General features: G+C 36.2%; 2 non-coding genes across 2 annotated transcripts; both read left to right on the top strand.

The window, feature by feature from the left end:
- Nucleotides 1-362: 362 nt before the first annotated feature.
- Nucleotides 363-434, top strand: Trnae-uuc. Its single transcript has one exon. It is a non-coding gene; the product is annotated as a tRNA-Glu (tRNA).
- A 3,487-nt stretch (nt 435-3,921) lies between these two features.
- On the top strand, nt 3,922-3,993 carry Trnae-uuc. The gene has a single exon. It is a non-coding gene; the product is annotated as a tRNA-Glu (tRNA).
- The last annotated feature ends 9,826 nt before the right edge of the window (nt 3,994-13,819 follow it).

Below are 13,819 nucleotides of genomic sequence, written 5' to 3'. Positions count from 1 at the left end.
GCAACTCCGTTGCGCCAAAATTGGTTTATCGCGCGGGAACCGTAATTTTTTTCCGAAATAAAAAGTATCCTATGTCCTTTCCCGGAATTCCAAATATCTCCATGCCAAATTTCAGCAAAATCGGTTCAGCGGTTTGAGCGTGAAGTGGTAACAGACAGACAAACAGACAGACACACTTTCGCATATTTATAATATTAGTATGGATTTCTGTTACATCATAAGCGTAACAATAAAATTATTGCTTCATTTATTTTAAAATAAAACACGATCTAATATTAGTCTGACATTTTATTTTGAAGGTTATCTAATCGTAAAAGATATTTTTTCGTATCGCTAATGTCGTTTCCGCGGACATGATCATCTCCCGTATGGTCTAGTGGCTAGGATACCTGGCTTTCACCCAGGAGGCTCGGGTTCGATTCCCGGTACGGGAAAATAACTTTTTGCAAGTGTAAATAAACAGTAGCTAGGTTTTGATTATTAGAGAGACCATTATAATTGACAGTCTAACCTTTAGCCAAGACCTTTTCTTTATCGCTTTTTAATAGAATCGCCGATCAAAATGCATGGAATTGACATAATTTGTACGCTGTAAAAGTATAATATTTACGTAACATTTTGGAACAAACAAAATTTTTGTTAACAGTATCTAGTACTTATACATAGAGTCATAATAAATAATAATGTTATGTAGTCTACATAATTCTATATTTTGTGTCTTTGTCAAAGTTGAGGTAATTGACAAAGACACAAAATATCGCGGCGCGCCTTTTACTGGCCTACCTTAACTTATTATTATAAAATGGCCCAAAAACCTCTTCAGAAAGGTCATTCATTTGACCACGATTTTTTTCTTCCGCATATCTGTGACGTCTATTCTGTACTATTAATAACAATTATTGCAAAAATGGGTCGAATGTTCTACAGCAGTGATGTGAAACTAGCGTTTCTACCGTTCATTAGACTTTCGTCTGTAAAGGACATCGTTCGCAATCTGTAAAGACTGGCGACTGGAGAGATAGACGAGTGCTCGCTTAGGCCACCCCCAAACCAGTGCGCAATGCCACTCAGAGCGGCAGGACACCGAGCAGTGCCCGCTACGACTGCCCGCCTGTGTAGAAACGGACCCACGAGTAGGACACCCAAAACTCGGTATATTATATTATACTCGACGCGCCAAAAAACTTCGATAGCGCGATGCAGGTAGACGCTTTTGTATGGCCAGGATAACAAAAGGTCGACCCTATGCTGAGCTTATGGCTTATATCCCCTCATAGAAAAAGATCTTGCGACAGTTTCATAACAATACAATGGCACAGTAGGAAGTTTAAGATTACTATTATAATTCTTGATCTCTGTGGGTCAGTGGTTGAGCTGTACATTTCGCTCGAATTTGGCTCATTTCGGGGGTCACGGGTTCGAATCCTACCGACGGAACAAGAAAGTTTAGATGTTCTTAGGTCATTATTAGATATCTGGGGGCACGGCAGTGCCCCCGCCAAGTCGAGCATTAATGTTAAACATGTGTAAGCTGATAAAATTTAAAAAGTTAGATACTTAATAAAAATATTTATGGTAATATGTATCTATGAATAAATCACACCACTTTACAAGGAAAATATAATATTCAATAGGCACACCTTAGTTATAAAAAGTTAAAACTAAACTATTTCAGTTCGATCGACTACGTAACCTTTGAGTTATACAATATTTAGAAGAAGCGTTATAGAAAACATCTCGATTACAGGTTTAGGTTCTAACCGTCAGTCGCTTCTTCTTTGAATCTTCTTTGAATTTTTTGGGTTTCGTACTCAAAAGGTAAAAACGGGACCAAATTAATGGGACTTCGCAGACTGTCCCTCTGTCTCTAGGTTGTATCTCAAGAACCGCATAGCACGACAGTTGAAAATTATTTTAAAATACATTATTGACTGAGGTTTTCTATGTGCTGGCATATTATGTGTGTGATCGTAAGCATGTCTATTATATATGTGTGGATCAAGCAAGCCGCGACGGAACGTGCTATCCAGGAGATTGCTGGGCTCACCAGCCCCCTGCAGCTCAGCCAGGAAAATAGTAGCACCAAAATATTGCTACAGTGTTTTGAGTGACGAAAAAAGAACATAGAGAAGAATAAACGCATTAATCGAGTCTTAATTATTTTCATATTCTTATAAAAAGATGATTCCAACTGAAAAATCTTTAATCTGTGTTTGAGATAAGTAGGTAAAATGGAAACGAATATAATGTCCCCATTAAAAAGATTCACGCCGATTAAGTACGTCAACAATAGTTATTCTCAAAATTATTCTACTTTTTTCTTTGATTGATACCTTAGAACTTTTTTTTTTCTAAAAGTCTTTGTACTTTTTTTCTTAAGGTCTTTGTACTTTTTTTTTTCGTTATAATATTATCACGGAAGTAAGTAGGCGGAGATACAGACAAACGGATGGAAGGAAAGTACTCTTGTCATACATCCGAACAAAATACTGTGTTTTATTGTGTCGAGTTTCCAACACAGTGTTTGTAAAGTGAAACTTTCTTTTTCCCTGAAATACATTATGTAGTAGCCGACGAAGTTTCTGATTTCTTCTGAGATTCTCTCTTTGTTGGAAAGATAGATCGATACTTGCTATACAAGCCATACAATATGTACATGATACAATACAAATTCGTTTAAAAACTTTCAAATCTTAAGGATGTATTAACATTTATAAATTCAAAGATTCTGACCTAAATTCGAAATATTTTAAGTTTTATACATATACAGTGTGTAACAAAAATAAGTGATAATACTTTAGGGTGTGTACGTGTTCATTGTAGAGAGTTCACTTTGAAAGTAACAGTGCTGAAAGACGATTTTTTTTTTCACTTTTGTATGAGCAAGGGCCCGAGCGTCACGAGTTTCCCCATACAAAAGTGAAATTTGGTCTTTCAGCGCTGCTACTTTCACAGTGAACTCTCTACAAGGAACAATTATCACTTATTTTTGTTTCACCTGTATACAGGATGTAACAAAAATAAGTGATAATAAGTAAAAAGATAGAATTAAAATACTACCAGCGAGCCCGACGGACATCGTTCCGTCATGATGTTTGTCGTTATAAAATAATTTATGAAATTGTCAATAACATAATTATCTCTTTTTTCAACCTTTCTCCGTTATTAACAAACACAATAAAAAAGAATTGGCGAAATCGGTTCAGCCGTTCTCTAGATATACTTATTATATTAGCGTACACGCATATAGCGTGCACACAATAAGCGATTTACTTTTATTTTTATAATACCATGGAGTATTTTGAACAATCTGCTGTTCAATATGAGCAAATGTACTGTAATGACATATGGAAGGAAGGTACGACCTCTTGTATTTAATTACACAATGGATGGACATCCCTTGACTCGAGTCCACAACACAAAAGACTTAGGGGTATACTTCGATAAAACCCTTACATTTAAAGTTAAAGATCGATAATAAAGCTTAAAAAAAATTATCACTTTTTTGCTTATAACTTTTAAATTTTTTAATTTAGGGTAAAAAGTTATATAAACATATTTGTAGGCAAAATAATTTGCAACAAATTATGTTCCTACTTTTTTGCAAGACTTATAGTTTCCGAGATATCACGAAAATAGTGTCGTCACCCCTTTTTTCAAGATGGCGGCCGGGGGACAAGTGTGGCGACCCCACAAACTTGAGGTTAAGCTTCAATCGACCCCCTCCAACACATTTCAAAAATAAAATTGCGTCCTCTAATAAATGCAATATTCGGTCCTAAAATTGTAACATTTCAATGGACTACTAATTGACTGCCTGCTGTTAGCATTGACATTTTGCATTGCTCATACCTACAAGGTCATCAGATCCGTTCTAACTATCGCAAGCAATTTATGAACAAATCGCGACTTATCATCATATCCCGTATGGTCTAGTGGCTAGGATACCTGGCTTTCACCCAGGAGGCTCGGGTTCGATTCCCGGTACGGGAAACTTTTTTATAAGTAATATTCTGATCACATCTTACCACGTAGGACATTCTGAAAACATTTATTTTAAAGTTATTCAGAAATAAAACCATAATCTTATGTCTTTAAACGAGCAATTCTTGTATATATATATATATATATATATATATATATATATATATATATATATATATATATATATATTTCCACCCCGGAGTTGATATTGCGTCCTACATGGCGGTTTTTACCGATGATATTGCGTCCGACTGACTTGTTGCATCCTGTATACGGACGCAAGATTGACCATCTCTCAAATTCAGCCAGAAGTAGTGTTAAGGTTAGTACAATGGCTGGGTGAAATATTGGCATGGACGTTGTTTTGTCACCGGAGTGCTTTTCGGCGTATTTCTTAGTTCCGCTATTTGGCGCGCGAATTTTGGAGGTCGCTACTGTGCGCCGTATATCGGTGGCGTATATTCGATACTTTGTTTACGTATAACACGCCGATAATGTGGATTCCTGTATATAATAAAGTTTTTATCAATTCTAATGTGTGATTTAATTACGTCCCACAAAACGACATCGTCCCAGACGAGACGCGGGGGTGACAGAGGCGAGGGGGCGGAGTTCGCACGCGACATGCAAGGACATGTTTTTGTTTATATTTTTTGCCGGCCAGCGCGGACGTAATGACGCTTGTGGTATAAATATTGTGTAGTGGGGCGAATATTTGAGAGAGACTAAATTCATGTCTTCAAAGTTGGGTTCACAACGCCTTCGTAAATTTGATGTAACATTACACATTTCAATGTCTAATTAACTTACAAAAATGCTGCTAAAACTATTTGAAAGTAGAGTTAATATTTCAAAAGTTATTATAAAAAAAAGTACCAAATTATGAAATTTTTGCGTGTCGTTTCGATACTGCCGCTTACAATTTATTATTTATAAAAAAAAAATGAGCTAGAAAGGATTAAAAATTTAATGTTAATTTGAAGATAAAGAAGAGAAGAATCCGATACCAACAAATAACACATCAACTTACATTAAATAACTAAAAATTATATTTTTAAAATGTTCATAAAATTCGCGTCATTGTCCTGCGCATTGTTTGTTTTGAATGCCTTGCCGATATACTCAACGTGACGGGTTGAAACCTATTTTGCGATAAAATCTGCTGTCTCACTTTATTTGATCGCAGTGCTTTGGTGTGGATAGAGGTCTTCGTTTTATGCTCTCTCTCTCTTTGAAATACGTTCTACAAAAATTTCCAAATAAGACGTCATCTACATTTCTGTGTGCCAACATTTGTCTGTTTTTCACTACTTTTTTTATACCAAGTTATAAAGGCCCGCAACATTTCTAAGTTCTTAATAATTTTCTTTATATTAATACTTAATTATAAACGAATTTAGTGAATTCCTCATTTTCCTGAACGTCTTTTTCCTGAATAGCCCTAAAAACATAATGACGATCATTCAGAATAATGATCAAATCTGTAACTGTATTTCAGGAAAACAGGAACAAATATATCGAATCGATGCAATGTCGATATTACAATTAGGTAGTTATTTGACACATTTTCGAAAAATAGTAGTAGAATAGTAAGAAAAGTAGTAAAAATGTTATCTACACTTCAATATTATAAAGCAGGAGAGGTTGTTTGTTTGTTTGTTTGAACGCGTTAATCTCAGGAACTACTAGTCCGATTTGAAAAATTAATTCAGTGTTAGATAGCCCATTTATCGAGGAAGGCTATAAGCAATATTTTATCACGCTAAGAATAATAGAAGCGAAGAAATAGAGGAAAATGTGGAAAAAACGGAGGGAAATTATTTGAAAGGGCTTATTTGAACGCGCTTATCTCAGGAACTACTGGTCCGATTTGAAAAATTCTTTCAGTGTTAGATTATCGTGTCAATGGTTGTCGTGATTGATGTAGATCGTTTTTTTTTTAAAAGAAGTGATTTTAAAAACTATTTTAAAGACAAAATAAAATGGCCTTGGCCGTCGACCCATTTTGTAATACAAAAAAAATGTTTTAACTGTGGTGCAACGACCAAGAATAATATCAATATTATTACAAATAATTTTGTTCTACCTATGAAACGAAAGAACATAAAATCGCTTTATAAATCTTCATTTTTCTGGTGCAGCATATTTATTTACAAATAAATATGCAATTTACGATCATTATCCTGACGTCCAGTGTCCTGTTTGTTGTTGAACTGTTTATATACTTACCTGTCTAAAAGTATTTTGGATCGATTGTATTAACTACTATGTCCCTACCTACATACCTACGTATATGATTTTCTTTGATAAGTACTTACCTATTGTATATTTTAAACAAAAACCCATCAGTGACTGAGTTTAGACTGCGAATTGGGTTGGGACTAATGTATTTTTAAATATCTATACTTACTAATATTGTAGAGACGAAATATTTAATCGTTTGCTTATTACTATTTAACTTACGAGTTACGAGACTACTGAACCAACTTAAATAATTCTTTCGCTATTAGAAAGCCACGGTAATGAGAAAATAGCCCAAACAAGTGCATCTAAACTCAACGTCAAGTGGTTACCGGGTCATGGGCTAGGCTGTACACTGTACAGTGTTCTGAGATTTTTTTTAATCTTGACTTTCTACATTCATAAATCGACACCCTTGACAAGATTTATAGTAACTGTGATGGCATACTTATAATAATAATAATGTACTTTTATTCAGCTCGATAACATAAAAACCTTAATCTAGACAATTACAACATGCAAATTATTTTATTTTCAATGGTTTTTTATATTAGAATGTTAAGATCGCAACCGGCAGCTTAGCTAGGTTACAGTATAACCTGTGTTAAAGCCACCGGACCCTTTCCCAACTATTGATCGCATATCGCTGATTTTACATTTCAGGCAATTAAAATTAGATTACAAATCAAATCAATGTTTAAAATTAATCAAACTTGATACAATAAACGGGGGCGGTGGTTACTCGCGTCCGTAGGAATTACCTTTTACTAACCTACACGTGTCCCCCGGGTGGTGCTAAACGAGTAACAACGCCGAGTCTCAGGCGGCGGATATGATAACCTGACTCCTAGGCAGTAGTGGCCTTGAGGACTAAATACCCTCAAAAAGTCTAGCGCGGAAAGCAACGGGAAACTACCGCGACTATAATCCCAAGAAAACCACTATGATTAAGAACGCCACCAGAGATAATATGATGTCATGCGACCCGACTAACGCTCGGCGCCAGCTTGGTTCCGGGCCGACTGGTGTGAAATTGGCTACCGGCTGCAGTTGGAAACATAACATCTTACTCTAGCAAACTAACACCCAAGGGAAGGGCAATAACAATAGGAACCTGGAATGTCCGTGGACTTTTAAGGCCAGGAAAAATCGAAGTTGTTGAAGCGGAGATGGAGCGCTGTAATCTGGCTATACTAGGATTGAGTGAGACCCATGTCAAAGATAACGGATACCACATCACACCTGAAGGAAATATGGTTATCTACTCTGACAGGCAAGACAATAGTTTTAGTAGTGTGGGCTTCATAGTTGCTAGCTGGCTACGAGACAAGGTATTGGGGTATAATACCATCAACAATAGAATTATATCCTTAAAAATTTCAGCCCATCCACACCCAATTAACTTTGTACAGGTCTATGCGCCGACCACTGCAGCCACCGAAGAAGAGATGGAGGAATTTTACCACGAGCTAGAATTAACCTGCAAAGCGTTACCAAAGAAGGAATGTACTATCATCCTGGGAGACTTTAATGCTAAGATAGGGCACACTGATAATGATCAACACCTAAGGAATGTTATTGGGGAATACGGCTTAGGAGCCCGCAACAGTCGAGGTGAGATGTTGTTAGAGTTTTGCATTGAAAAAGGACTATTCGTAACTAACACGACATATAAACAACATCCAAGACGCTTATGGACATGGCGATCGCCAACAGATCATAAAAATCAGATTGACTTCATATTAATCAGCAGCAGATGGAAGTCGTGCATAACTCTCTCAAGGACTTTTCCGGGTGCAGATTGTGGCAGCGACCATCAGCTGTTAATAGCTCAATACAGAGTCCGCCTCAAAGTAGTTTCAAAGCCTCCACCATCCAAAAATATTCTTCTAACACAAGAAGCGAAAGCTTTTAAGGACACACTACAAACTCGACTGGACAGTGAAACGTATTGCCCATTTGACTCAGCCAATACATCATGGAATCAGCTTAAGGCCGCATTAGAAGAGACAACTAGAACAATCACAAATGGACGGAAAGTAAAACACCCTAGATCTGAGTGGATGACCACTTGGGAGGCAATCGCACAAAGAAAGGCTCTAAAGACTGGAGGAATTCGTTCAAAGGAAGAACAACAGCGATACTCTGAACTTGACTCACTAGTACAGCGTCTCTGTAGACATGACAAGAATGCATATATCAATTCTATATGTAGAGATATACAAACACACTCTGATACCCTACATCCAAGAGACATGTTCCAAAAGGTAAAAATTCTCACACGGGAACGAAAATCAAAATCTTGGAACATAGAAGATGAAAAGGGTAACCTGATTTTAGACAAGAACCAAGTGATGACAAGATGGAGGAACTACTGCCAAGACCTGTACAAATATGACGCTGATGAACCTGACACTAGATTAGATTTTACAGATAAAGAACCCGACATCGTTCTCCATGAAGTAGAAGCAGCTATAAATAAGCTCAAAACAAAAGCTTGCGGTGGAGATGGTATACAGGCACAAGTGCTTAAGAGCTTGGGTAAGTGTGGAATCAGAGTAATGCATTCAATATGTCTTAAAGTATGGAGAACAGGACAGTGGCCAGACGATTGGACAGAATCTCTCGTGATACCACTACATAAGAAAGGGTCGACTAAAAAGTGTGGAAATTATCGGACCATCTCACTAATTTCACACGCCAGTAAGATTCTTCTCCATGTTATAAACAACAGATTGGCACACTATATAACTAGACAGATATCCAAAGAGCAGGCGGGATTCGTAAAGGGCAGGGGTACCCGAAAACAAATCCTAAACATCCGTCAGCTGATAGAAAAGAGCAGAGAATTCAATGTCCCAATAGTACTCTGTTTTGTGAATTACGCTAAGGCCTTTGACTGCATCGTCTGGTCCAAAATGCTGGAGGTGATGAGAGAGTTGGGCGTCCCCGATCATCTCATATTTTTGGTACAAAACCTCTATCTGGAAGGTCGATCAAGGGTGCGATTAGACAATGATCTGTCAGAGCCGTTTGCTACAGAGCGTGGTGTCAGACAGGGTTGCATCCTCTCTCCACAGCTGTTCAACCTCGTAGGCGAATATATAATGCGTCGAGTGTTGGAAGATTGGGAGGATGGTATTAAAATTAACGGATACCTTCTCAACAACCTAAGGTTCGCTGACGACACCACGCTTATAAGTACTTGCGAAGTGAAACTTGCTGAACTTCTAGCGCGGCTCGAAAAGATTAGTCGAGACTTTGGCCTCCAAATCAATCGCAATAAAACCAAACTGATGTACGTCGATAAGCTGAACCAAATACAAAAGACATCCTTACTACAAGATCTCCAACCCGTAGAGGAGTTTGTCTACCTGGGATCGTTGATTAGCAACAATGGTAACTGCGAGAGGGAGGTTGTCCGACGGGCTCAGATGGCTAAATCTGCGGTTGGGCGCTTAGAAAAGATATGGAAGAATAAGAACATCTATCGTAGCACAAAAATAACACTAATGCGTTCCCTAATCTTTTCAATATTTTTATATGCCTCCGAGACATGGGCACTAAAAGCACGTACTCGAGCTAAGATTGACGCTTTTGAAATGTGGTGCTGGCGTAAAATGCTCGGCATCCCTTGGACCGCACACCGGACCAACACGTCTATACTTCAGCAACTCAAAATTACCACCCGCCTGTCCACGCTTTGTCTACAACGATCACTTGCCTTTTTTGGCCACATAGCCCGCTGGGAGCCTAATAATCTTGAGAGTCTCATACTAGCTGGGCAATTAGAGGGGAAAAGGGGCAGAGACAGAGTGGCTACACGATGGACAGACGCGATTGTCAGGGCTGCTGACTGCACGTTCCAGGAGGCATTTCATCAGGCCAAAAATAGAGACAAGTGGAGAGCCCTATCCCAAAAAGCAAATTTTGGTGGTCACGTCCCTCAGCCATGAGGATACGACTAGGAAGAAGAAGATACAATAAACAATACAAAAAACGATCGAAACGATCTACATCAATCACGACAACCATGATTGACTATGACTATCACAGCACAGAACGCAACGTCGCGTCGTGTTTGCTTACGCGCGCGCGTTAACCAACTACTTACGAAAAAATTTATTATTATTGTGAACTTGTATTATAATCAAATACCGTCCTCTTTTTGTACAAAACAAATAAACAGAAATAATAGGTACGATTATAGATAATAACTATAATTTAAATTTACAAACAAAGTATATATATTGTTGTGTAATTTTTGTGTAGTTGTGTAATTTTTTGAGATTTTGGACTGTTTTATCTTATTTTTGATAGGTACGTTAATAATTTTTTAAACGTTTTTATTTTTCTTTTCGACGCCTAAAGGGCCTTTTTTTGAGACTTTGTACTGATAGGTATGTCTGATATGTGATTCTTCAGATTAATATTTTTCTAAGCAATTTTGTTTTATTTTTTTAACGCCTAAACGGCTAATAACGAATTTCAATTTGTTAAATTTTATCAACTTGTCACGTGGGCAGAGCCACGATTGAAAACTAGTATTGCTTTTAACACAAGTTAACTATAGTCAATGTCACAGTAAATTAGCCTCTCAACTGGTCGTTCTTAAAATTGTTAATTTCTTAAATTACTTTTATGTTCCTATTTCGGTGTATTTGATTTGTCCGACACTTTGATTATTATGACTATGGGTTTATTATTGTACCTACTTGATTTTAAACAATAAAACTTAAAAATACCTACTACCGAAACAATTGTTTTATTTTGTGTTCATACTTAAGTTCAGAAGAAACACGCTCACATAAATAAAATGCTCCCACATCATATCTATCATAATTATCCTTAATATTTTTTAGTTAGCCTAGCGGACTTACCTAATTATAATTTTAAATTTAATTAATCTATGTAATATAGGGATAACTTGTTTTTAATGTCTGTTATGTACTCCAAGTTATAGAAATAAGTATTTCATTTTAATCGACTTCATAAAGAGGGATGATTCTCTATTCATACATACATATCGTCACTCCTGTCCCTCATTGGGGTAGACAGAGACCACATCACGCAATGAATTTATTGGGATCTATTATATAGGTACCTATGTATATATCGATATAACATATAAGGTTAGGAGGAAGCAACAAACTCAACAGTTTATGGCGTACATACAAAAATAATATACGGTACCGATATAATCTCAAATATAGTAAGGAGTCATTTAATTAGTAGAATGCATGGAATTAATATAGTACAATATACGGTATCAATATAACCATACATTTAAATGGATGTAGGAAAAACGATTAAATGCATGGAACGAATACAAAAATATACAATGTGTCACATGATTTCCATCGAGAACGGAAGCAAAAAACCAGCGAGAATTATTTCAAATTGAATATCTAATTTTCGTACGTAAACAAAATTTCTCGTCGACAATAGAATTCACATGACAGCAATGTAACTATATTCGCACGAATAACAATTAAAAAGTCATTGGAAATGGGAGACGCCATAGGGTTCGACTTTGAAAAGACGCAACAAGTCTTCGGCGATTTAAATATATATATATATATATATATATATATATATATATATATATATATATATATATATATATATATATATATAATTGGAATCTCGGAATCGGCTCCAACGATTTTCATGAAATTTAGTATAGGTATAGGGGGTTTCGGGGGCGATAAATCGATCTAGCTAGGTATCATTTCTAGAAAATGGCATTTACATCGGATACCGAGCAAAGCTCGGTCAAACAGCTAGTAATATTAAAATGTCAAAAATCAACATCAAAATTATTTTGATTTTGATTTTTGACATTATATTTTTGTTCATAATCTATATGTAAGTAAATAAACGCTAAAACTCGAGAACTGTTGCGATTTGGCTAATTTTAGTCTTGCAACATTCGTGGAAGTCCAGAAAAGTTTTACAATTAAAAGGGAATGAAGTTCATTGAGTCATGTAGCATATCTATGATACAAAACAGATTGAAAGTTTCTATTACTACTTTTTAGTTTTTATAAAACATATGGGTCGATTTATATGCGGCAGCGCATACGCACGGTATGGCCGCTATCTCGCTGGTAATCTCGCGGTGTAATATAAATCCAGCCTTTAATGAGAGTCGACCTTATGAATAACAAATCATTAAATGCTGTCAGTCGCAAAGCAATAAACATTAAACAATAAAACTTAAAATTACACCTTTAAACGATTGTCTCAAGTTATTTCTGTTTATTCGTATGATTCGTGACATTAATTGATGGTTGTTAAACCGATTTTGTGTTTGTTTTAACTCAGGTAATGGGTAGTTAACGTTTAAACGCTATTTCTTATACTAGATAATCTCCATAACACAAGAATGAAGAATTCAATAAAAAGTAATTAAAAAGTATCCTTCATCCTTTTCCGGGACTCACATTATCTCCATACCTCAACATAATTAGTTTAGTGGTTTGGGCGTGATTTAGACAGCCGAACAGGCAGACAGACGCACTTTCGCATTTATAATACACGAGCTTTTGCCCGCGGCTTCGCTCGCGTTAAGAAGTATTATTATATACAAACTTTCATCCCCTATTTGAACCCCTTGGGGTTGGAATTTATCAAAATCCTTTCTTAGCGGATGCTTACGTCATAACATCTACCTGCATGCCAAATTTCAGCCCGATCCGCCCAGTGGTTTGGGCTGTGCATTGATAGACTATGTCAATCAGTCAGTCAGTCACCTTTGAGTTTTATCTATATAGATATTAGTATCGATGTATTGTAGTGAAAACATCTCTAGCAGCGATGTCCACTTTGGACGTTGGGATGGGAAAAAATGTTAAAATCGCCAAAGGACACGTGAGCTTATCGAAAATTCGTAACTCGGAGGGAGAGTGGATCCCCAGCGAGACGTAGGAGAAGAAGTGAGATCCATCTCTTTTTCTACCACATGACAATATTAAAATGCTTAGTGCCTGCTTTAAGATTCTTTTTCAATGCAATTCGTTGTTCTTCTATTGAGTTAATAATATAAAAGAGATAAAAAGTAGTATCCTAAAAGGCTTGTGACGCAATTGAGTAAAAACTACTCTTTTGGCGTTGTAAGTTCCAACTTCCATCAGATGACATATTCGCTCGTTTACCTGCTGATATTAAAAAATATATATAATATTCTGACATTCATCTAACCTTACGTTACTAAAAATCCAATTTTTGGAGCAAATAATAACTTCATTAACTTAATGTGTATAACCTATGAATAATATTAGAATAAAGTGGAATAATAAAAAGTGTAATAAAGGTAAAAATGCTCTGAACGAGAGTAAAATTATGTAGCAAAATAAAGTTATGGCTTTTATTATCAATTTGATCAAAGAGTTTAGACGAACGTTAAAGAACGACGAAGTTATACATTAAATATGATGTTAGTTTTTATTATTCGTAGTGTATAATATTTTTTGTATTTTTTGTATTATTATTCTATTATATATTATACTAGCTGTCCCAGTGAACTTCGTGTCACTTTAAAACCTTCCCTGGACTTCTATGAATATTTTAAGACTAAAACCAGCCCAATCCG

Source organism: Aricia agestis, chromosome 4, assembly GCF_905147365.1.
Source record: "Aricia agestis chromosome 4, ilAriAges1.1, whole genome shotgun sequence".
Taxonomy (NCBI): domain Eukaryota; kingdom Metazoa; phylum Arthropoda; class Insecta; order Lepidoptera; family Lycaenidae; genus Aricia; species Aricia agestis.
Note: the sequence above shows the minus strand (reverse complement) of the source record. Positions and strands in the feature narration are given on the sequence as shown.